General features: G+C 38.2%; 1 protein-coding gene across 1 annotated transcript in view; it reads left to right on the top strand.

Moving 5' to 3' along the window:
- Positions 1–26,709, top strand: part of LOC122397169 — a 327,986-nt gene that overhangs the window by 59,846 nt on the left and 241,431 nt on the right. Inside the window, exon 2 of the mRNA XM_043396122.1 lies at positions 2,452–2,543. The gene's annotated coding sequence lies outside the window, so the exon portion shown is untranslated. The remainder of the gene's footprint in view (positions 1–2,451; positions 2,544–26,709) is intronic.

Genomic DNA, 26,709 nt, shown 5'->3' with positions numbered 1-26,709 from the left:
GAAAGCACATTAAAATCGCGGTCGAACCAGTTCGTGACCTTTCTTTATTCCATAAAAGTATTCAGTTGCAAATTAATCCTGTAGAACAAAACTGACAATCCTCGATCGAGGATAAATATTTTCCACAAGTGCAAGAGTACTCGACGAGTTCTCACGCGTGTAACTTACGTCGCTGTCCACCATCTGGGGATCTAATCGCGAAAAGTCAGGTCTCCTTCGAGTCTCGAGATAAACAGCCCTCGACGACCATAAAAATACATTCTGGAAAGGAAAGAGGGATCCCTGTTCCTGTTCCGAAAAATTCACCCGACGCGAGTCCCCCAACGTGGGGTTCGCTTCAATGGCGGTCCTACGCGGACGTATGTCAGAAAATCGTGATATAAGCATAACAGAAGGGCCGATTTATTCAATCCTAAACGGCGGGCAGGAGCTGGACACCCTTCTCATCCATTGACTGGCGTGTCTGAGGGTGTGTTGGATTGTTTGGTATGCGTGGACGTGCGTGTGTTGTATCTACGAAACGACCGTGGCGTTTGGGGAAGCGTGATCCTGTTGTTTGAGAAAGTAACCATGATACGGCGCCAAAGACCGTAGGAAAAGAGAATCGATGGATACTCGTTGCATCGTCGACAAAATTACTTTAAAAGAATCGATCAAAATGTCTTTAACCCTCTACGAGTCTGATCATTTTTATATTCACGAGCGTATTTTATACGTAGCCATTTCTTGCCCGAGCTAATTTAAACGAAATTAAATATTATACGTTTGAAAAATTATTTGGAATTAAATCGTACGTCAAAGGGTTGCAAACCTGCAAAAACTAACAAGTTCTCCGGCTGGATTTACAGAACTAATTTAATTAACCTGTCATTTCCCCGGAAAAGTATTTACTTTCTTCGAATGCAATAAAATTTCCTGTAATCTGTAACGAATGAAAAATTAAACGTATGAGGGTTAATATGTACTTTGACTTAATAATCAGATTTTATTTCATATTCGCGTGAGAAACCGGCATTTCAACGTAAATTTTCAAGCATGGATATTCACCTACACGAAATAAGTCTATTTCTACAACAGAAGATTATAAAATATAATACCATCGGAAGTGTGTACAGGCAATCGGATAATTTCAACGTACTCTAGTTATTATAAACAGTTGAGCTCCTCCAAGAACGTTAACAAAGCTCACTTCTCTAGGAAGTTGACTGTTAAGTATGCCCTCAGTCGATAAAGGCGCCTCGAGCGTTTGCCAATGCAGGCCACTCCTCTCGAGGCAAACAAATTTAGCCGCTCAAGGCATCATCCCCTCCATATTGCATTCTATTATCTCCTCCGCTCTGTCTTTCGATCTTTTTCTTCGTTTAATGTGTCAATTATTAGTCCCATAGATTCATAACTTCAGTACCGCACAAAACAATGAATATAAAAAATCTTAAGTTCGAAGGACACAGTAAAAATATTACAGAAAAAAATGCGAATGTAAGCTGACTTTGGTTGAACAAAAATCACAAGGCAATAACAAAACAATTGGCATTTCTTTTATACAGATGATGGATGTTGCATTAATATTTTTATCTGAGATCTCCTTTATGTTTATCGTCTATTATTACTTCTTGTTTACCATCCACTTACGTTGTCTTTAAAAAAAAGTTAACGCTTTATTGATCCCGGTGACGCATTTAAGAAAAAGTGGAGCGAAACGAGGCGAATATTGTACACTATTTTTTGCGCGGAAACTAGGCGAGTCACTGTTTATCACCAGTTTTTCTTTTTATTATCACGAAAGCGAATCTTCTGTCGACTAAGTACGCCCTCGGCTGGAGACTTCTAAGAAGACTTGGGCTAATATTGGGGTTTCGCAGAAAGGCTGGAATAAAATCAACATAGGAATTTCGAAGACGTGGAATTTCCTAAAATCAGTAAGTCCTCCTGGAATTAGTATTTTTGTGAATATTACTCGCGTAAGAAGTTGCTCCATTGGCTTACGAAGTACTTAAGTATATCTAGAATTCGAACATTCCAGGTTATTTAAATTTATTTCTTAGACAACCATTTATATCTTCGCCATGTTTAATTAAATTATTACTTTCCAATGCGATTTTGTTTATCCAACGAATTTTTATCTATCAAAGTTGGTCCATTGGTGTACAAAGTACTTGGGTGTATCTGGAATTTGAACATTCGCGGTTATTTAAATTTATTTCTTGGACAGACATTTATCTCTTCGCGATGTTTAATTAAATTATTATTCCCAATACGAGTTTGTTTATCCAACAAATTTGTTCCATTGGCGTACGAAGTACTTGGGTGTATCTGGAATTTGTACATTCGAGGTTATTTAAATTTATTTCTTGGACAACCATTTTTATCTTCGCGATGTTTTTGATTAAATTATTACTCCGAATGCGATATTGTTTATCTAACGAATTTTTCGCTTTACCTTTGTTTCAGAAAACATCAATGAGCACTATCTATCCCGAGATACGTCCCGAAAATAGAAGTGTTTGTTTCTGGACGACCGACTAACTATTGGATGAAAAAAAGTGAGTACCATAGCGATCATTTTCCGTTGGAAATTAAATCTTCGACGTTCCGCCGTTCCGTAGTGCAATATACGAATTTAATTTTCCGCGAAATACGGCCACTTTTTTCGATTGCCACTGGAAAATCATGGTACGCGACTAATAACGCGTCTAACGCAACGAACAATCGTTTGCCCCATTTCTTACTTTAGCGAGCCGCGGGATTGCGAAGTGCGTCATACAATCGTTTGCCCTATTTTCACATTTTCACCGAGCCGTGAAAATTTCAGAGAGACGTCTCGTAATTGCTTACTTTATTATCGTTCGCGAGCTATGAAATTATAAAGCGTATCTCGTAATTGTTCAGCCTATTTTGTTCTTTGCAATAACGACGAATGGAGAGCATAACACAATAGTTTTCAAACGTTTCATGAACGACCCATTGCAAAAATTAACAGAGACGAATTCGTCGCAATATTTTCCCACGCATCAATTTAATACTATTTTAATTCAGGATAAAATTATTCAAACGAAACGATATTTCTGCGAATAATTTAAATACGAATTAATGTAAATTAAATAAAGATTTCCAAAAATATTTTCAACGAAGTGTAGTCTTAAATGACTTGTGAATAATTGGAGAAATAACCGTAAATTATTAACAACGCGACGCTTGCACTAATATGCAGTTATGGACAAAAGTAAGTGGACAGATGATGAAAACGAATATCAATGAAATGTTTCATCGTAATTACAGGTTTAAACTTTATTTAACATTTATCTTTATAGTATATAGATTATTCAAATAATATTTAAAATAAATATTAATAATCGGTGTAAGCTTCGTCATGAAGACTTCCAAAAATTTTGTGATTCTTAATTTGTTAGTATCAAGAATGGAAATGTGAAACATCTCGATAACAATAAGGATGAATATTAAAGCTTAAACGTGTATTTGCAATGCTGAATTGGTTAAATTTTATTGATATTCTTTTTCATCATTTGTCCACTTACTTTTGTCCCTGACTGTATAATTTGATTAAGGAGGGTGCCCCATGTGAGACTTCAAAGAAATCAATTCTTTTTTTTATTCCATTTTTTGAGAGTATATATATTTAAGAATGTACTGTTAAATTTTGAGAGATAAATGTCAAGTATTGTGGATTATAGAACATTTTTAGCGTTTGTGCCATCTGGGTACCAACATTCTGGATTAGTATGATCTTGCAGACTTTAAATGCGTTTCCGACTTTCTTAACTGTCGTAGATAAAATCTAAAAACCTAAACGTTCGATTGCTTTGAACTTTGTACACGTTACTCAACATACTAATAGTTCTCACCCGTGCCAAAATCAAATCGTTATAATGAGTTTATCATATTTTTTTTATTAAAAAGTTGCGAAAGAAACGACGAAATTTTGCAATGTTTACCTTGAGCTTTCACCATTTTGTCAATTTGCAATATAAATTGATTATTTGAGCGATAACTGTAAACCTACCGAATAAAAATCTTTTCGATCATTTTGATTTAGTCAACCTTGAGGGCTGCAATCACCTAACGCCAGTATTTAAACACATGTTCACTGCGAACGTGATAACAACATTAAAAGTTAATAAAAATTATTTTGTATTCCCAAAGAATAGCTAAGTAAACTACAAAAATGATTCATAACGTCAGATGTAACATGGTTAAAATGGTTCAATTTTCCATCATTCGCATGAGACTCCCCCCTTAACACGTTCACTGCCAGATTAAAACCGTATAATATTCTGCACAAGTAAAATTTTGATTTTGGACCATTGTAAGCTACATAACCTAAAATTTGTTTCGGTACTTATTTACGTAACCTTGTTAAAATTCACAAACTCTATTCAAATTTATTTCCCTCCACGTCTTAACTTGAGAATTAATTTATCTAGTATCATAATGGTAAATCCTGTCAACCATATATGGGTGACGTGGCAGTCAAAGTGTTAAAGTTTGATCATCGATTCGTAGAGTGCGCTTGTGTCGAACACTCTCAGAAAACGAAATTGAGAAAGATCGATATTTTTTAATCAATCTTCGAGTCAAAAAAAAATGTAATAATTGACGTCATTTTGGAGAAACGTTTTCGTAGAAACGGGAAAGAATATTTTCGCAAACGGCCACGGTTGGGTATGAATTTTCATCGGGAAGTCGGGCGAATAAATTTTCTGACCGCGCAACGCTCGGCCATTATGTAGATAATCGCTCGCCGGAATTTACGTTCCGTGATGCCGAGTTTGTACATACAGCAGCGAATCTCGTTTTTAAACTTCTGATGTTTCCTGTTAGCGCGCGCGCGCGCGCGTGTGTCGCCGCGCCCGGCCACGTATGCACACCGGAAGCCCGAAGGAAATGTCTGCCAGACGCCGGCAAACGTGATATCCGAAGTCACTCACGAATTCATAGGATCCCTTTCTTCTTTGTTTTCCTCCGTGTGCCCGTGTAACACGCATACAAGCACGCGTACCGATTCGGTAATGTTCCCGAGGATTTCCCAGCAATCTCGCTCCGCTTTTCTCCAAATCTCCCAGCAATGAGCCGCGTGATGCTCTTCCTCTTTTTCTTCCCCTTTGTCTTCGTCTTTCACGACGACGGCCGCGAGCTGAATTTTGGATACCCACAGCGTCAGACCCCGGAGTTAGGGGATGATCGCGAATTGTCTCTAGGAGCATTATGCTTTTCGGATCTCGAGCTCTTACGGGGGATGGAAATATTTTCACGAACGTTCTTTAACAAGGGGTATAAACGAACGGAGGGGTCAAAAGTGTCGGGCCAAATTAAACGTGCGTTGTATCAATTTTTCTTATCAAATTGAGCATAAATTTGCTCAAAAAATTTCGAAATTCTATTTAAAATCTCTTTGAGGCTGATGTAAAAAATATTCGTACACTTTGTTTACGGATGCTCGATAACGCATGTATAGAATGTATATAAAAACATTGCGATGTTATTAAAAAAATTAATGGATAGAGAAGATGTTTTTTGATTTCAGCAATTTATAGAAAATCAACAAACTTAGGTTACATCGAGAAATTGTATTTTCAAGTATTTTCGCCGCGTTTCAAACGGAGTCGTTGAGGGAAATAAATTTGGAGAGGATTTATGAATTTTAGCAAGGTTACAAAAATAAATAGCGAAATAAAATTATACACTAGTAGAGAATTGAACAGTTTTCATCTAGCAGCGAATGTGTCAGTTTTCTTTGTTTAGAAGTATCCTTGACATTTTTTCAAATCATACCACAACAAATAAAATTATTTCATAGTTCAGAGGCACTATTTTATAGTATTTCTAACGTCAGTGACGTTATTTATAAAATTTGCAAGCAAGGTTCGTTTATTGCAAGCGTTTTAAAGATGTTAGTTTAGATTGCGTCACGAATCGGTCGCGTTGGTTTACGTTGGGTTGCAACAGATATTGCATAGCAAGCAGTATGAAAATCGAGCACGGATATCGTCTAAACAGAGCATACCACATCAACAGAGAATATTATGAAGGGTGGGACGTCTCCACAAGCAAGACTATCGGGTATCGTTAATCCTATCAATTTTCAGTTCCAGCTTCGATAGCAACGAAACGTACGAAACACCAAACAGAATAGTCTAATCGATAGTAGCATCGTTCATGCAGCTGCTTCGTGTAACATAGTTTTCTACGGGAGGAACGATGTTATATATATGTAAAATAAAATGTAACTGTAAAAATATTCTGGTATGTTCGATAGCACGCGTTTCTTTTCGCAGAAATCGCGTAACGAATTTCGTTGATCAATCGTGCACCGAGGTTTATATTTACGTAAATCTGAAAGCGAAAGAATTCGAAAGCGGGCGCCTCGCGAGCTATGAAATTCACCAAGATATTGAATAAATGGATTTCGTTTGAGGGGTTAATTTGAATGATGTCCGAAGTTTTTATTGGAAAAGTTGCTGCACGAGAATTTTGTTACGAACTAATATCTGAGGTATTCGTACAAGCGTTCGTTGGAATGGACTGCGAGATAACTTCGTTTCAGAAATGATTTAGTTTTCAATTGCTATTTCAACCTAGCATTGACCATACTTTTATGACAGTGATCGAGTTCCACCCTTTATTACTTTCGCGATGATTCGCGAAAATTCTAGCGAGGTACCTCGAGTTCCTTCTTTTTCTTTTTTTTTAATTCCTGTTTTACGTCGCATCTACCATTAGCGACGACTTGGTGCTGGGTTCTCTTCTTCTAATGTGGTTATATTTCGTGGTGGACGTTGGTTTCTTTTAGATATTTCTGGGCATTTTCTATATATTTCTGTGACCTCAAGGCTGTGGCTGATGTCATAGTGTATTTTTATCTCTGAACGTGGTATCAACTACATTCATATTGCAGATGATTCTGGAGGCCAAAATAAGACGAAAATTAAGAATATCAATTTCTTGATTGAGGCTTCGTTAAAAAGTTATTAAAAAGCCAAATTAAAAAATTCCAAATCGTTCACGGAAAAATTATTTTCGGTTGCGGGGGTTCATTACAATCACTTTTCGTGAATCGACATACCACCGAAATCCTATGGATTTTCGAGAAAAAAAATTCAGATAGGTGCCTAAATTTTTCGACGAAAAATCAAACACATCGTTCTGGAAAAATTATTCTCGGTTGCGGGGGTCAATTACTATCATTTGTAGTGAATACACATAACCCCGAAATCCTACGCACTTACGAGAAAAAAATTCGAGTAGCTGTTAAATTTTTCGAAAAACTTAAAAAATTTCAAATTATTCTAAAAAAATTATTTTTATTTGCAGGGGTCAGTTACAATCATTATTGGTCAATACACATACCTCTGAAATCCCACTCACTTTCGAGAAAAAAATTCATTACCTAAAATATAATGCCTGACCATACTTGACATTTTTCCCTGAAATTTAATGCATATCTTTAAAACATCATAACTTTTGAACGGATTGGAGGATTTTAATGTTTCAAAATGCAAATAACGCGTATTTTAGCGAAGAATATGTAGAAATTCTAAAATAATTGAAAAAGTTGTTTGTTGACCCCATGAAGTTAGGAAAACTCCATAAAAATGTCCAATTTTCAAACGGCCATAACTTGTACAATACTGAACGAATCTTAATGAAATTCAGGTAGTAGAGTAAAAAGTACTAAACGAAATTTTCGTAGGACGTCAAACAAATTTATTCAAAATCAAAAACGAATTTTTAATCAAAATTGACAGGGTGTTGCTGCTGTAATTTTTCGGAGAAATAAGAAAATCTCAAATCGTTCTGGAAAAATTATTTTTGTTTGCAAGGATCAAGTACAATCATTTTTGGTGAATACACATACCCCCGAATTCCTACTCACTTTCGAGAAAAAAATTCGTAGCCGAAAATATAATGTCTGACCATAACTGTCTGGTTACCCTGAACAAAAAAATTTCAAATCGTTTTGAAAAAATTATTTTTAGTTGCAAGAGTCAATTACAATAATTTTTGGTGAATAGACATACTCTCAAAATCCTACTCACTTTTGAGGAAAAAAAATTCGTTACCGAAAATGTAATGTCTGACCATAAGTATCTGGTTACCTTGAAAAAACAATTTCAAATCGTTTTGAAAAAATTATTTTTAGTTGCAAGGGTCAATTACAATCATTTTTGGTGAATAGACATACCCTCGAAATCCTGCGCATTTTCGAGAAAAAAATTCAATGCGGTTGAAACTTTAAACGTTAATAACTGAACGAAGCCTCAACAAATTGATATACTTGATTTTCGTCTTATTTTACTAATAGAAATTGTGTAACACTAATTATTGAGCTTCGTGGTACTCAATTTTGAATAACAATTCGATTGGAGAATATTCCGTTTGTTTAAACCTGTATAGTCCTGCTTGTTATCGCAGAAATCAACGCAAAAGCGATGTTCGTCGTTGCAGAGATAATAATTTCGTATCGTGATATCTGGATATATTTTATTTCGTAAAACTAATCTTATTTCTCGATTATCGGCCCGCATACAAAGGATGTTCGTCCCCGTGCGACCAATTCCCTGAAATTAGCCACGCGGGCGGGAAAATTCATAAAGAAAGCAGCAATACGGTTTTGGTCCACGCACACACGTTCCGTCTGAGAATTACGGGGAGATGTCTGCGGCCCTAGCTCGCATTAGGTACCCCTTTTCTCCTCCTATTATGAGGGGCATTAATGCTGCCGGCGGTTGTAGCAGCCAGGGAAAAACAATAGGTATTCCCAGGACACTTGTCCGCCCCTGCCATACCTGTTCATTGTTCCCCGCCGGTTGCTTGTCTGCCCTGTTCCACGCTGAGAAGGCTAAGGGGCAACGTGAGACGGAAAAGCAGAAGAAGCCAATTCCATAAAACTTGCCGTTCCTTTTATATTAGCCTGAACAATCACCGGGACGCGAAGGACTCGATGAAACAGTCGATTCGCGTGCGTCCTTCCATCGAGGTGTCTCTTTTAAAGGGAAGTAAATAAAGAAATCCACGGGAATCGAGTATTCGCACGTTTTTTTTGTTTGTCGGCTCTATCGAGGGGCGAATTCATTACGGGGTTGCTTTACTCGCGTCTCGAGATAACGCGACGATGGCTTTTTCCAAACAAGTCGCTCGATTGCTTCGAAACTGGACGACGCGGAGCCTGGATCGGGGTTTCTCCGCGGGATTTATATCCTTGCATAAAGAAAGAAAAAAATTGAAAGGGAAGCACCGTTGAAAGCTGTGTGCACGGTAACTTAACGCTTTTCGATGCCACTGATTAGCTCCATAATTGGCGTTCCATTATTTGAGAACACACCGAGCAGTTATCGCGTTACCTAATTAGACTTTGACATCATAATTGGATATCCCTCTTACATCGTCTTTCTTTTGCTGCACCGTAGATTATACTGACGGATTTCCGGTATATATAAGAATATTCATTGACACAACAAATTTGCGAACTTTTTACGATGAACCTTTATCGTCTATTCTACGATAGTTTCGAAATATTCGCAAAGCCGGAAGTTTTGCCCCAAATCTTACGAATCGACAATTAAATTGAAATTGAGGTTATTGCACGTGCTAAATTAGAAACTGTGGAAATTTAGATTAGTAAGTGGAATAGGGGATATCGTTAATATTTATAAAATTTTATCAATTTTAGCGAGCCATTTGGATCGCTAGTGGAAAGTGGGTGCTATTTGGAACTTTTCCCAAATCGAACAATATTTTCAAGCATTCAAACCTGTAAAAAATAATAGGTATCGTTCCATGCGTTAAATTTTAATAGACGGAATAACAGAAATTATTAAACTATCAACTTGTATTACGTTCGTAAATAAATTTTCGAATTAAAGCTGTTTGAAACAAGTACAAAAATTTTTAATGTGATTTCTCCTACGACTCGACTTTCATCGCTCGAATGGCGTCGATAACAAATGAAACCTGCCGGTTCTGTGGCGTTGAATTACGCTCGACATCGCGGTGATTACGTTTTAATTTTTATATCGTTCATTGAATCGCTCCATGAAAGTTCTGATCGTTCGGGGTTGAAATGTTTCGGGCACGTGTAATACGTGTTCCAATTACGTTTCCAAATATTATAGTATCGTTTTAACTCGTGACACGAGGAATTCATATTGCAGTTTTCTAATTTAATTCAAACAACGAATTTGTTGCCAAAACTAATTCGCGAAATTAAGTAATCGTCGCGATCGATTTCTATTAACTTTCATTTCGTCGATACACAACGAACGATGTTGGCTTCCAAATGACCTCGAACCTATTTATTTAATAAAAAACAATTTATTTGCAAGCGTGAAAATAATTTAACGAAATTGTCCAGAGTTGTAATTATCTTAGAGTTCGTTTCAATTTGTACCGTTTTTCATACGAATGTTGAGGACATTTCTGAAAATGAAAAACTGGCTTGGCAGTCAACGTGTTAAATACGTGACAGCCTAGTGTGGGTGGTGACTCGATTATGTATAAATCGGTGGTTGCTGTCCTTTGTGGCCTCAAAGGTTTGTTGGGCCCAAAGTACCATTGTACAATAGTTTGATTCAGGGGAAACGAACTGACGACTTCTTTCCCTACTTTTCTGTTCCGCGCAAGCGCAGACTAGTTTAATTTACCCTTTGAGCGCAACCCTTTACAAACCATATATGCGTTTCTAAATTTTTTCAATCTCTCACTTACTGCAACAGAATTACTTTGAAACATACTTTAACATAGGTAATAAAATTTATTTTTAAAATACTGAACAGTATAACGTAACGTAAACATAAAGCTGTTTCAGTATTTTAAAAATAAATTTTATTATTTAAGTTAAGGTATGTTTTAAATTTTGAGATTAAGATAAATACAATTATAACTTAGTTACGACCTGTATAATCAATCAACAGAGTTCACACTAACGGTATCACAAAGCATCCCTGAAGTGAGTGCTACGTGACACCCTGTATAAAATGTTAAATAGCAGAATAATATACCCTAATAATATACCTCTACTTCTGTACAGTAACAATTCTTGAAATGAACATTTATGTAATTCTACGACAAATCAATTATTGGCTAATAACAACAGAACCACCGTTTGTACATTCCTTCTTAAAAGGATTGAAACAATATTTCCTTCCGGAAAATCTATAAATATGTATTAGCAGAAATTTATAAATTATATAACATTGAAGCAACTTTGTTGTAATTATTTATTTTCATTCACTCAGATTTTAATGCACGCGACGATACGCATTCGTCATGTTCTATCACATTATTAAATTATTAAATAATTCAACGTAGCAAATAACATATTTTTAAGAATGTCTTTCTAGTTAATAAGCTGTGGCCTTTAACCCTTAAGTGGCTTATTGGGGCCCTTTGGAAGTTTAAATAATTATTTAAAATTTACGTAATCCTCCCTTAATTCATTATTTGTTAAATGCTTTAAAGGAAAATTGATTTCCAATTTAACAATTTAGTAAAATAACTCAGTTGGGAGTGAGAATCCACCTAAGGGTTAAATGCCAGTTGGCAAGATCTGACGAAGAAGCACACCTTCTTGGAAGGAATAGAAATGATCAACTTACGAATCACGTCTGGGGCTCATTTTAAGAATCATTACTGTACAGTCTGATGATATCTACAGTATTCCGTCTTCAACGAGCAATTTGGCCAGGAGTATTCAGCACTCAAAGCGTCGGTTTACGATACAGTTAAGGCGATAAGACGCTGAAAGCACACGTGGTCATTAGAAGAGAGGTAGAGGCTATGGATGCAGGAAAACCAGCAATAATTGGTACTGCTCAATCGTTTCGAGCTTCTTAGCTTATACGAGCCTTTTAGCAGCTCTAGTAGACTCATGCCTTCCCCCACTTGTCAATGTTCCTCGTGATGCGTCGAGTGAGGTCATATCCAGATCATCAGACCTGCATTTAATATTATTACACATACTAACTCTGTATCTGACCATTTCATACGTTGTTTTCAACAGAGGCCTCTTAACACGATTATCATTTTCAATAATAATGACTTATCAAAACCTTGAAAGAAGCACTTAAAAACAGAAAGTGGACATGAAATGAAAAAATCAAAGATAGTAATCGACAATTCAATACTACCTCCCTCAATAACGTTCGTATTTACTGTACACAGAGTAACGAACATCGAAGAATATTTGAAACAAAAGAATGTCTATCTAGTAGTGTTTCTAGATGTATCAAAAGCGTTTGATAAAGTCTGGAGAATTAAACAAATTACCTAACCCAGGTCTAACTCGCAATAAGTGGTACTGTTCGATCGTTTCGAGCTTCTTAGCTTATTCGAGCATTCTTGCAGTTCTGGTAGAGACTCGTGCCTTCCCCCACTCGTCAATATTCCTCGTGATGTGTCGGGTGGGGGTACCCGTTCGCTTACGTCACCCGGAGCGACTCTATTCCGGCGACTCCGATCGATGCTGCCCGAAACCGAATGGGGGAACCATCAGGGTGTTCTTTTCTATTACGCGACGTGGCAGATGGCTTACTTTCGAGCGTGGTGACCTGAGAATACAGTTTCGCGGGGGACATCCGTTGGGTTTCCCCCGTTTCGTTTCGGGCAGCGTCGGTCGCAGTCGTCGAAGCAAAGTCGCTCCGAGTGATGCAAGCGATGGGATTCCCCTGTCGAGGAACAGTGACGAGTGGGGGAAGATTCGAGTCTCCACCTAGCCGTCCAGGATGACATACGCGCAGAAGTTTCACGCAATTAACGCGTCGACCAAAACTTTGATCGTGGACAATAGTAAACTGCATTACTTAAAATTTGTCTTAGTACTTACTTCTGCAATCTCACTGAAATTTATTTATTTATTAGTTTTAGTGGCAGTTTAAGTGTTAAATAGTAGAAAACTCCATTGCAAATAAATGGTTCGGGAAGTATTAGGAAGTAAATCGGAAGCAGTTGGTATAAGAATTTTAGATCCTTTTACACCAGTCTTCTCACGACATCAATATTCGCGAATGTAAATACGAATAGTTGAAGCGAATGTGATAAGCCCCGATCAACGTTGGTGTAATATTAACGGACATTTAGATCGAATTGCACATTCTGTTTTTGCGATCGTTGCACAATGAAGAAGCCACGTTTCAAGAATTCGCCGGTGACGTTAAAGAACGGCGGTCTGAAACGATCGTGTCAGGGTGGACGATCAGGTTAATTATTAACATTACAGGAACTCGGCAGCGTAGTTCGATTTCATCGAGCATCGGCTATTATCTCGAGTCGCTCGACCGTATAATTGCCGCTTAATGATCTCCTCCGAATTATTGACTAACTACTGTTAAGTAACACCGTTGCGTGGTACCGTTTAATAACGTTATGACGCATAAATGGATATCGGTGTGTGCACGGCGTGTTTATTGTTCGGCCGATCGTAATTCTCGCGTAACGCCAATTATCGTTTCGACTATGTCCCCGCCCCCCCCCCTCTCTCCCCCCGTTGGACAACCAAGTAAAATTAATGCCGGCCTTCGGTAGCGAGTTGGCTCGCTCAGAAGCCTCCACAATATGCCGGGGAATATGGAGATCCTGGAGACAGCGGGATTTCCATTGCAAAGATAATCGTGGCCCATTAACGGTGTAACGAGATTTCGACCGCGAGCGGTTTGTATTACTCTTCTCGTTTCGTTGCACTTAACCCACTATCGGCGTCAGCTAATGTGGCGGTTTGGTTTCATTTCGCGGCGGCTAAACTGCCGCCCAGTGTTCGCCGATTAATTCCCCATCGAGGTCAAGAGAGATATTATACCTTTCGGTTAGTTTGATACGCGGTTCAAAGATAATAGAAGAACCCCGCGTCTCGAATGGAAAATGCTAGTGAATAGTTTTTACTGGACACGATCCTAGGAGTCCTGAGGAATACGAAATTCGTGATTATTTACCCTGGAGACGATGGGAAAATTGTGAAAAATTTTTATAGAAAGATTGTATTATAATAGGTTGGGCTCGCTGGTCGATTATAGCAGTGACTCTTGAAACGAATACCAGACGCGATTCATAAGCTGTTGATCATTTAATTTGGTCTTTCATTTAATCATTGTTGTTTGATGAAATTTATGTGACAGTTGTCTCTAACCCAGACCTAACCCTGAAGACAATGGGAAAATTGTACAAAATTTGTATAGAAAGTAGATTGTGCTATAATAGTTCAGACTCACTAGTCAACAAGAGTAATGACTATTGAAAGGAATACTAGACGCGATTCATAAGGTGTTGATCATCTCATTTTGATCTCATTGAATCATTGTTGTTCGATGAAATTTATGTGATAATTGTTGTCCATCATATTTTTATTTATTTAAAAAACTATAAACATTTTTAATACGTTATATTACATTAATTTAACAAATATAAGTAACCATAAATATTTGTCACTCGAAAGTAAAGAGAAAAATTTGTAATAGTATTGTTAGACTTGTGTACAATTGGGATAATACTATTTTGTATGCAATTAATAAATACAGGGTGCCCCATGGCATGTGGGACCACTTTAGGACTAGATTCTACGCATGAAAACAATAATAAAAGTTCATATAAACATGCGTTTATCGATTCTCAATTCGACCTTGTTTCAGAGCTATGACCAGTTGTATGTTGGTATAATTATATCGAACCACCCTATTAATAACGCCGGAATGCTATGTGAATGAATTGTGCAAGGCTTCCATTGCAATTCGAACAATTCCTGGTCAAATGCCAATTGTTTCGTTAATGTCTGATGATTCTGTCCAACCAGAGACAGCTTATCATTTTAATTGTATGTTTTTTAAACTTAAAATTTGTTATATTAAGTGTTGATATGGTGTGGAGTATACAGGGTGATTGGTCACCCCTGAGAAAAATTTTAATGGGAAATTCTAGAGACCAAAATAGGACGAAAATCAAGAATATCAATTTCTTGACTGAGACTTTGTTAAAAAATTTCAAATCATTCTAAAAAAATTGTTTTCGGTTGCAGGGGTCGATTACAGTCACTTTTCGTCATTACACATACCCCCGATATCCTACGCATTTTCGAGAAAAAAAATCCTCAACGAAAATGTAATGTCTGACCATACATTGATATGTTTCACTGAAATTTCATGCGTATGTTTAAAACGTCATAACTTCTGAACGAATTGGTGGATTTTAATGTTTCAACCGGGGAACAACGCGTATTTTAATGAAGAATATATAGAAATTCTAAAATTATTGAGAAAGTTGTTCGTTGACCCCATAAAGTTAGGAAAACTCCATAAAAATGGTCCAATTTTCAAACGGCCATAACTTCTGCAATAATGAACGTATCACAATGAAATTTAGTATGGAAGTAGGGCTCATGGATACCTACTAAAAAGTAGTAAACAAAATTTCCGTAGGACGTTAAACAAATTTATTAAAAATGAAAAACGAATTTTTAAGAAACATCGACGGGGGTAGCTGCTAAAAAAAAAATTTGAAATCGTTCTGGAAAAATTATGTTTAATTGCGGGGGTCAATTCCAATCATTTCTTGTCAATACTCATACCTCTGAAATCCTACTCATTGTCGAGAAAAAAAATTCGTTACCGAAAATGTAATATCTGACCATAACTGTCTGGTTACCCTGAAAAAAAAATTTCAAATCGTTTTGAAAAAATTATTTACGGTTGCGGGGATCAATTATCATCATTTTTGGCGAATAGACATACCCCCGAAATCTTGCGCATTTTCGAGAAAAAAATTCAGTACTGGCGGAACTTTGAACGTTAATAACATTTTAACGAAGGCTCCATCTACAAATTGGTATTCTTGATTTTCGTCCTATTTCGACCTCTAGAATCTCCCATTACAATTTTTCCCAGGGGTGGCCGAACACCCTGTATAGAACAATATATTTCCTTTATTATGTATAGAGTTCTTATTCGTACACTGTTATGGTGATCCGCTGTAAATAAAGGAAAATGTATTTCTTATCAATTGAACCGTTATTTCTAAAACTTACAATTAACGGTAATTATCGTTCGGTTTTAGAGGAACTCCCCTTATATGAACATTTTTTTAAATGAACATCCCTTATATTTGTCACTAACTGGAACACGTAATATTTATGTTATCGTTGTTATTCGATGGACTTTTAGAAAAAGGAGAAATCATATACCTAAATAGGGCGGTCTTATGCTCATTGATCATCCATACGCTCCGGTTTCCTTTATGGTTGATGGACAGGGGGTAACCAGTGACGGTTACGCGTACAACTGAGGGCAATATCGACGCGCGAGGCGCCTGACGACGCGTTTCATCGCGAATTGGTATCTCAGGCAGCCCCCGCGGGTTCGCAGGCCGGAAAATTGATCGGTAGCCGGTGTACCATTTAATTGTCACCGATTATTCGTGCTCTAGTTTGCCACGTCAACGGCAGACAGAGGCGCGAGCATTATGCGGCTTTCGGGACACCGGACTGGCCGGTCGAAAGATATTACTCCGGTGTTTCATTGGCGTTTAATTAATTCACTAATTAAGCCCTGTCGATCCGCTGCACGGTTGTCGTTTGGTCTAAATATCGGCGACCAGAGAATTCCTGGAAACGATACTTATTGTATAGTGCGATCAATGGAGCTTCCGATGTAGGAACATAGATCTCGTGGACGACAGTTTGATTGTACTATCCCGCTACTTAAATAATATCCTTGGGTTCGGAATTATCGAAGACTATGCTCGAACGCTTCGCGACTATGAGAGAACGAATCATACTGGAAAGTACTATTACAGATAGTTTAAACGCAGTTTGCAATGTAACGGAGAAGCGTTTGAGCATCTTCTTTGATAAAGATATGCATTTCCATTTAAAGAAAGGATGCAATTCTTAATTGCACATGCACTGTTGAATTTGAAGAAAGTCTAAGGTCCCACAGATATACCTTTTTACATAAATGCATTAATAACGGAGTTATTACCCGAAACAATTGCACGAACCATCCTGTATATTATTATTATAGAATTAGTTAAATAAATAAACTTTCGCAAATATTGCCAGCCAACACAGTACAATGATAAAGAATCTGAACATTCTGCGGTATCTGACAGTCGTAGGAATCCTCGACGAGTCAAAATAATATAATAATATAGTAATAATAGTAAAAGTCTCAGCCCCTCCCTGTCTTATTACGTTCCCAGATAATACATCTTCATTCAAAAGAAACCAATAGCGTACGTGTCCTACGTACGGTTCTGTGTTTCTCGGGTCTCCCAGCGTTCGAGTCACGTTCTATGCCATCGTTCGAATATTTCTTTGCTCCGCCGGCGTGGGACGTGTCACAATCGCGATAGAGTCCGAAAATCGCGCAAACAGTTCGATCGTCCGTGGCTAGAACAAGGAGGCACCGGCAGGAGTTGTGTGCGGCAATTCGAACGCGATTGATGGCATCTCGGCTGTCGCGCGACACACAGAGACGCTCACCCACGTATCTTTGGGGAGATTTATCGGCCTTTAAGGGTGGTCGATTCAATTACGCTTCCGACCGGGCCCCTGTACGTTTCGTCTTCGGTGGCACGGGGAAACAAAGATTTAAGCGGACGACGTGGGGAATCCTGGTCCGAGCTCGGATGGTATAATGGCATTACCAGGGAATTACAAGATAAACAGAGATTATCTGTTTTCATGGCCACGGTGGCTTCTTTCCGCCGGTTTCGTGCCAACTATCGCGGCACCCTGCTAATGGCGACTCCCCCGTAGGGGGGAAACTCGTACCCGGTTCGAAAGAAATTTAGTGTTATTGTTCCACTAAAGTAACACTCAGCGACAGATAAGATTTAACGAAGGAGGGGCTGTATTTTTCAGAACTTTGCTAAACGGCATTTTTTACAACATTTTGGCAAAGAATCGTGCAACCTTTTTTATCGGAGTTATATTATAATAATATCAAGGGTATACCCCCTTAACCGAAGCCTATGGGCTATCCTTCAATTTATACGTATTTCTGTTAATTTTTAGCACTCGATTGCAAGGAACGTATAACATTCTGTTGTTATGTAGGTCGACAACATTTTGACAAAGAATATATTATAATAATACCTTCTATTATTTCCGAGGACCAATAAAATGGAACAAGAAGTTTGGATATAGTATAGGTATAATTGTTGTTCAAGAAAATATAAAAGAATCGATTTTTTGTATACCTCCTTAACCGAAGTCTATGGGATATCCTTCAATTTATACGTATTTCTTTTAATTTTTTGGAATCAAATTTTATATTAGAGCCAAATAATTGTTAGTGATATTGTCGGAATTATGTTGGAAAAAAATTTTGCAAAACAATCTCGTGGTTTTCTTTTACAAATGTTGAAAATTATAACGTCGTCGAAGGACTCGTTCGAGTGTTTCCCGCTGTTTGAATTCGCGAACAGAATGCAGACAAAAATTTATTTTCTCTTTATTCCCTTTTTCATTTACCGTTGACACAAATGGAACGGTGATATTCATTACGGCGAAATTGTCTTAACGATAATCTGTCGGCGCAGGAGTGCGACTTCAATTTCTCGTCTGCTTCCGGTTTTATGTTTCTATCCCTCCTTCGTACTCGCATTCCTCTGCCAGTGGATTTTTTAAATACTGGAGCGCCGCGTCGTCGTCCTCGTTCATTAAAGTCGATGGCGTGATCCGTGGAAACGGCTGAAATGCGAAGAAATGTTCGCTGAAACGAGTTACACTCCAATGTACATCAATTAACATTCATTTTTTATTTAGGAAACTTTTCTTCCTCGTTGCACACCTTTTTCCCGAAGTCGGTTGAGAATACATTGCGCAAGAAGAGATTTAACAGTTGAAAATGCTTCTAAAAATTTTATACATATTTTCTGGAAAGACACGATATTGTAGAAAGGTGATACGTTGTAAATTATTTGAAAAAAGACATTTACCCTTTGACGTACGATTTAATTCCGAATAATTTTTGAAACGTATGCTATTTAATTTTGTTTAAATTTGTTTTGTTTTGTTGGTAAATTGTAGCCACTATTGTATCGTGGCGATATCTACCGTACTCGCCACCAGAGGGCTACGCTCTTCTAATTCTCGCAAGCGCTCGACCGATCCTTCCGTTCCTATATGTACTCTTCTCGACCGATCATTAAATATCCTAATAGTCCAAGACAGGGCCTGCTAGAATGCTTTACTGATGACTAAACTGATGACTATATAACATACAATGTTATTTTAACGCCATTTAAGTTCACGACTTTCTTATAGTATACAAATGAATTTTCACACGATTCACTTCTATTATTATTGTTTGTTTTCCGTGAAAAGTATGTAATTTGTCTTGGCTACCACCACAGGTTATCTCATCGGTTGCACGATTTATATTTTCTTTGTAAAAAAACAGTCAAAGTGTAGTATCAAATTCTGGTTAACTTTCGATTTAAATATGAAATATATGTATAGAGAAGATGAAAGGAGAGAAAAAATAGTTAAACTTTAGATGCGTGCAATTCCGAAGCTACTAGTGTTTTATCCATAATTGAGCTATCGTTGGAAGCAGCAAAGCTTCCCCTTTAAAATGGTGTTTGGTTTTTGTCGATCCGACTTTCCGTTTTCGAGATATCGTGATTTATGTGAAAGGTAATTTTTTTAATTCGACTACGATCTCGCTCGGCGCCTTAGAAAGCCCTATTGACGCGTATTAAAAATCATAAATATTTAGATGCGTGTAGTTCTGAAACTATTAGTGATTTATTAATAATTGAACCACTGTTGGCAGCAGCAAAGCCTCCCCTTTAAAATGGCGTTTGAATTTTGTCGATCGGACTTTCCGTTTTCGAGATATCGTAATTTATGTAAAAGGTAATTTTTTTAATTCGACTATCTCTGTCTTCGTCTAGCGGAGTCGGACCTCTTTGTCTTACGTGCGTCGTGCTGACCTAGCCCGCGTACGTGACTGTCGTGACCCAGTTTCGGCGTAGTATTTCCAAGAATTTACTACGCACTGTTTACTATTGTCGCGCGCGCGAGATCAATGAACTCGTGAGCGCATCAACGAAACGTAAACAAACCCTATCTCCGTAACTAGCCATCCGATCGACGCGAAACTAAAATCGCTGTATCTCCGCAACTAATTATGCTATCTACTCGTACAAACGCTCATTTTAAAGGGCATTTAATCCTCTATCAAATGAACATATCAACTATTATAATTTATGCTATCTTCTATGTTTATTTTGACATTTACTTTGACACTATATACACAAAGAAGTTTCAGCAAATCCTATTGATCATACGACTGGTATGCGATAAAACTGGATTATAAATTGTTTATTTAATTGAAACTGAATTTAAATTTGTATATAGAGTGTTGGCATAATTACTATACCATTTTTTTTCGTAAATAATTGTTTTCTCCGGAATTAACTATACTATCAACTTGAAACAAAATTCGTTTTCAAGGGCGTTTTATCTGCCGTCCGATGAAAATTAAAAAATTTCGATGTAGTTTGTAAATTCTCTACAGGAATTTAAAGTACTAAGTATACAAGTTTAAAGTGAAAGTATTGAATATTGAAATGCATGTTTTAAGAAAAAATATGCGATATAAAAAAGAAAGATATCTTACGAATAAACTTTAAAAGACAACTTTCTATACATATAATGCAAAAATTTGAAGTACATTGCCTCGTAAAAGAGAAAAAGAAAGTCATTTGACCGGTCATGATAGGAATGAGTATACATCAAGTGTCGCTAGGTTTAGTGTTAAAGTGCAACAAGTCATACAAATGGCGAACGAATAATATACGTAAGTTAATTTTTGTGTCTACGTGTCTGTTCTAGCTGTATAAATCTGTAAAGAAATTAAAATTCACAGATTGTTCGTATCAATACTGAATCAAAGAATTGACAAAATTTTCGTTTCAATCGCATCACAGTGGACAATGGATCTGAATCTAGAGGTCTGTCTCAACAGAATGAAAGAACTGTTTTCGAAAGAAACTTGATAAACGCAACGACACACCCGGGAACAACTATTATAACTATTATAATTTATGTTATCTTCTATGTTTATTTTTACATTTACTTTGACACTATATACCCAAAGAAGTTACAGCAACTCCTATTTATTATACGACTGATGCACGATAAAACTGTATTATAAATTAATTGAAAATGGATTTTAATTTGTATACAGGATGTTTGCATTACTATGCCATTTTTTCGTTAATACTTGGTTTCTCCGGAATTAACTATGGTATCGACTTGGAACGAAATTCGTTTTCAAGGGCGTTTTATCTTTTATCCGATGGAAATTATAAAATTTCTGCGTGATTTGTAAATTTTCTGTACGAAGTTAAAGTAGATACTAAATATGCACATTTAGAGTAAAATTATTCAATATTTTTATATAGACTTTTAAAATGCATGCTTTAAGAAAAAATATACGACATAAAAGAGAAAGATATCTCACGAATAAACTTTAAAACACAACTTTCTATACATATAATGCAAGAATTAGAAGTACGTTGCCTCGTAAAAGAAAAAAAGAAAATCATTTGATCGATCATGGTAGGAATGAGTATACATGAAATGTCGATAGGTTTACTGTTAAGAAAAGTACTCCCACGTATCGCCAACATTGTAATTAGCTCCTTCAGGGGTCACGCGACATACTGATATCGACGTGCGGTTCGAGTTTATACATATAAAGTGCCTGCGCTCGTGTCATGAATCATTGGTTACCAATCACCGAGCTCGTCATGAGCCACTGGTCACCAATCAGAGCTGTTTTAATTGTTCAGCCGAAGGGAGGATGGGAGGACCGCGTTCCAGATGGGGTTTAAACGGTAGCCTGAATCTCTATTAATGTTATTGGGGCGGTTCATTATTCCCATTATTCTCTCTATTTTCTGGAAAAGTACAAAATAACTCTATTAAACTCTTCTAAGCAATCGTGCTGTTCATTTAAATAAGATAATTAACATTCGATTATACTTAATCCGTGCCCGCCCCGCTAACTACGAGAAATCGTACATTTCTTCCACTCGTCGTCTTTCCAGCCCAACATAGTTATACACGACTATGCCACAGCCATCAGGAAGGAGGTCGTATACCAGGATTTTTCTCCCCGGAACTCCACAATAATTTAACCATTTGTCAAGAATTCTGTTTTAGAACACGGCTACAAATTATGCGGCGCCACTTTGGAATATCCCTCTATCTCTATATTTCTCGACAATCTTTTAGAACCACCTTGCGTGTTTCTCCTAGATCTCCGTATCTGTCTTTGCGCCACCTACTCCCTCCCACCTTCGGCGCTCCTCTCTCTTCCACCACTTTCCTTTTCTCCTAGTCGAGTCTTCCATCCTCAATTTATCTCTTCCTCTTCTATGTAGCGGCAGCGTGGCCCCGACAGCCGACAGCCACAACGTGCGTCGCCAAGCAAACTGTTCATCAACCCCTCACTCTCTCCTCTGTGCGTCTCCTTCGCCACGAAACTCACTCGCCACTCATCCTAACTCCGCCACCTCCAGCCGCCCGAGCCACGAGCCAGCGACAGTATCACTGCAACTGCATTCAACTTTCTCCCTTTCCATTCGGTTTCGAGTTCAAGTTGGATCGTCACCCACAGTTCCCCTCTCTCTTTCTCTGCAAAGTAACGGGTTACAGAAACGACGGGATTTTCGTTACGTGCACAACTTTTCTTTCTTGGCATGCACAGTGCCCGAAACAGAGATAGATTCGCCACTTACGTTCATAGATCTTCCGCGTGTCGTGTTGTCTGGAACACGCTAAAACGTTCGTTTCTTTGGTTACCCTACTTAGACCGTACCCTACGTATAACAATATACAGTGGCTTTACCTCGATGATCTCCGTGGATTTCCTAGAACGGATTGATATACACTGTTCCATCGGTTACGAGAAAGTGTAAAAACTTTCTCTTTTATTTCTCCCCAATTGGAATAGTTATCGAAAAAATCGCCGGGTAATAATGGAGCGAACAATTTCCACGTAACAATATTTTCAAATGTGAATACTTTTGTAAATGTTGTTTGGAGGATCACGATCGGCAACTTTTCGCCCGCGGTTGTAGTAAACTAGAATCGGGGATGTAATTAAAAACACGGGGAATAAAAGAACCAAGTTTTAATTTGGTTTCCGTCCAAACAGTTTCAGATGATTTTCAACAAAGTTGGACACGTCCAAGTTAACAGTATTCGAATGTAATAGATTTTTCCGTCAAATGTGTGTCGAAATTAGAAAACTTTCCCCTACATCCGTTGGCTCGACGCCTCCATTGTTCCGACCGTGATAGTCTGACAGCAGCGAAGTTGATTGCCGATTACGAACCGCTTTACGATCGTAATTCCCAAAGAAATTAGAAGGAATTGGATTCGAGCGGGGGTCATGGAACCCCGCGTGTTATCGTTGATCGTGTCGTGACGGCGCCCCGACGCGTACATTCTCGCGACGCCTTCCTACGGGACGAAACGTAACGGGTGCGTACACGTGCATAATTTCGAACGTTGAATCGGTGGAACGAAAACGCCAGTTGACACTAATACAGCAGCCCCGACGCGGCATCGACTCTTGACGAAATTATGGTGTACACGGAAAGGCGACGCTGGGTAGGGAGACCTGTCAGGAATAATTTTCTCGCGTCCGCCCATCACCCTGTTATTGTTCCCCCATTGCCGTTTCCCTGCGCCTGCGGCGTTCGTTCTGCAAACTTGGTAATCGTATCTTCAACTATTTTTATTTCAACGGATGGATTTGCTTTACAGCTATAATATTAGTAGGGCCAGTTCCTCTAGTACAGGACACTCAAGGTTTTTCTTAAATCTAATATTATACGCCTTCTATACTGGTTTATTTATAATTTAACAATATTCGAAATGGATATAAAGCAACGAAATAAATAATATTATTATAATAGTTAGCTGAAAGTTTGGTTAAACTTTGGTGTAGAATTTGAACAGATCATTAGGGGCATAGCATAAGTTCAGAACGTAACTCAAAACAGTTTCAATGTAATTTACAGCGATCGTAAACGCTTTCCTATTTTTCACAGTCACAACAATGAATTCTCCTTCGTTGTTTTTAAACAAACCACGCAAATGGCTTCCAAGTTTCATTCTCGTAGTTCGAATGTTCTTGTTTTCTTATTTCCCGAATTTTTTGTTTGTTCTTTCTCTTTATCCTTGTTCGATAATTTATTTATTTATTTTCACATCTTGCTCTTGTTTCGGTTTTTTTTTCTTGGCGTTAGGTAAGGGAGATATTCTCAGAATTGTTTTGTTATTATTATCAGCAAAACTAGTAGATGGTTGCATGTCTAATGTCTTTCATTTTAAATAAAAGAAAGTGCGTTCAGCAGTGTTTCTGGATCTATCAAAAGCGTTTGATAAAGTTTGGCGAATTAAAAAAATTATAGAAGACAATCTGAAAACGGTTTGTTGAACGATAAACAGCCAAAGGAACAAAAATATTAATGTGACATTCAATGAAACATTTCTCTAAAGGAAATGCTAACTGTTTCGTTAATCATGATTCTCTCCAACCAAAGACAGCTTAACATTTTTATTGTATGTCTTTCGAACTAGAGAATTTCTGTACTCAGTGTTGATATCATGTGCAATACATAAGACAATATATTTCCTTTATATAGAATTCGTATAAATTGAGCCGTCGTTTTTAAAATTGGTATCAGCTTTGTCATAGATTGTTTGAATAAATTAGAAACAAAACTTGTCAATGGTCATGCCACGTTGAAAACACTGGTCCTCACCTCATCGCGGACGTCAATGTGTTTTCATTGTAATTCAAAATGACACGAACACATTCAAATTTATAAGCTACCAATTCTATATAATTCATATTTTTTGAAATTATTATGCACTTTAATGTAGTGGCTGATGAATAAATCGCCTGTCTACGTGAATTTGGCCCTCAATTCTGAAGCCTCCTTCTAGCCCTTGCTTTTAATCTCAGCCATCATTGTATTATGGCGACACCTTCCGTACTCGCCGCCAGAGGGCTGCGCTCTTGTCTCTCTCGCAAGCGCTCGACTGACTCTTCCGTTTCTATATATATACGCTTCCCGATCGATCGCTAAATATTCTATTGTCTAAGACAGGGACTGCTAGAATGCTTTACCGAGACAACGAATTTTTCTCGCTTACCATTCCTCCGTCTAGCAAGCCCGCCGCAGTATAATTAATTACAATCGAGTAATACCTGCATTCATTGAACCCAATCGTTAAATTTATCAATCGCAAGAAACGAAAGTGTCCTCGACCATTGGAAGTTGATTGTGCTCGACTGTTTCGACGTTCGATGTAATTTGTAGCTACCCAGTGAGATAACATTATTCGTGATCCAATGAAGCGCGCGAATTCCGCCAACAACTAATGCGTCTTTCGCGGAGTGGAAATTCGAAATTATGAAGCCCCCAACCCCGGGACCGGGGGAAACGCGTTTCGGTGAATAATGCTAATCTTGCTACGGGTGTTTGGCCACGACACAGCCACGAAAATCCTTTAAAATCGCTCGCCCGTGCCGAGCGACTCAGAAATCGATTGTTAATGGCCGCGTCGTTGAGCAAAGCATCACTGTAGCGATTAATACGCGTTTCGGAGGCTGCAAATGTGCCGTACGGATCGTTAATTAATGCGCGCGCAGGCTTAGGCGAATTTTTTCCTAATGCAAGCCGCTTAAAATGGATAAACAACGAACTTCGACCCGATGCATTAGCTAGACTCGAAGTGCTAGCTTTTGCGAGCGAACGGGCACGCGCGAATAAAGAATCCCCTGCCTCCATTAGCGACGGGGCGGATGTATCATTAAAGCGGTTTTATAAAACGTAGCATTTGAATGTTTTATAACGTGTAATTAAACGCTTTAAATTTACATTTCAAAGTAGTAACTTTGTATCGTGACGTTTAATCACTGATCCGACGAATGTACTATTCGGCTAATGAGATTACCAAAGGGTCGTTGGTACGTTGCGTGTTGTTGAAAAATTGATTTCTGGGCGGAAAAATTAGCTCGTTCCGGAGCGTGCCGATGGGAATAAATATCGCGTTGAAAATTTCGAGTCACTCGACGCGACGGGGACGAGTGCTAACGTCATTCGTGCATCAATTAAGTTATCGTTCTCTCGGGGTGGTAAGTAATATTGGCGTGACCGGGGCTGGCTGAATTCTACCCCAGCCCCGAACGTCATCCCCTTTTCTATGCCAGAACGCTACGACCGCTATTAAGACGCGGTACTCTGCCACCTCTAACATCCCAGTCCCCACCCCACCCCACCCCCCTTTCCGCTTCTTCGCAAGGCATCCAAACCCGTCTCTACCCCCGTGGCTCCTTCGTTCCCTCGATCGATCTTCATCCACCGCTGCTCTACAAGCCGACAAGCTGCCGGTGCTCACGCTTCGACACCTCTCCAGCCAACTTTCTCGGCTTGAACAGGGTGTCTCCACTCGAATCGGCGCTATTGAATTTTCATACGGCGGCTTTCCGCTGATTTTTTTTTCTTTTTCTTTTTTCTTTTTCTCCCTGCCTCGAGTTAACTGGCGACGTTGCACCAAAATCCCCCATCGACGAGAACACTGGTAAACTGGGTGGGCCGGTGATTAAGGCGGCCGGATAGTTGGTTTTATTGCTTTCGAATATCGTCCTCCACCGCGCTTATTTGATTAACAAATCA

This window comes from Colletes gigas, unplaced genomic scaffold (assembly GCF_013123115.1).
Source record: "Colletes gigas isolate AHSC1104 unplaced genomic scaffold, ASM1312311v1 Colletes_gigas_Sc00009, whole genome shotgun sequence".
Classification (NCBI taxonomy): Eukaryota; Metazoa; Arthropoda; class Insecta; order Hymenoptera; family Colletidae; genus Colletes; species Colletes gigas.
The sequence above is the reverse complement of the archived record's forward strand: the minus strand, read 5'-3'. Positions and strand labels throughout refer to the sequence as shown.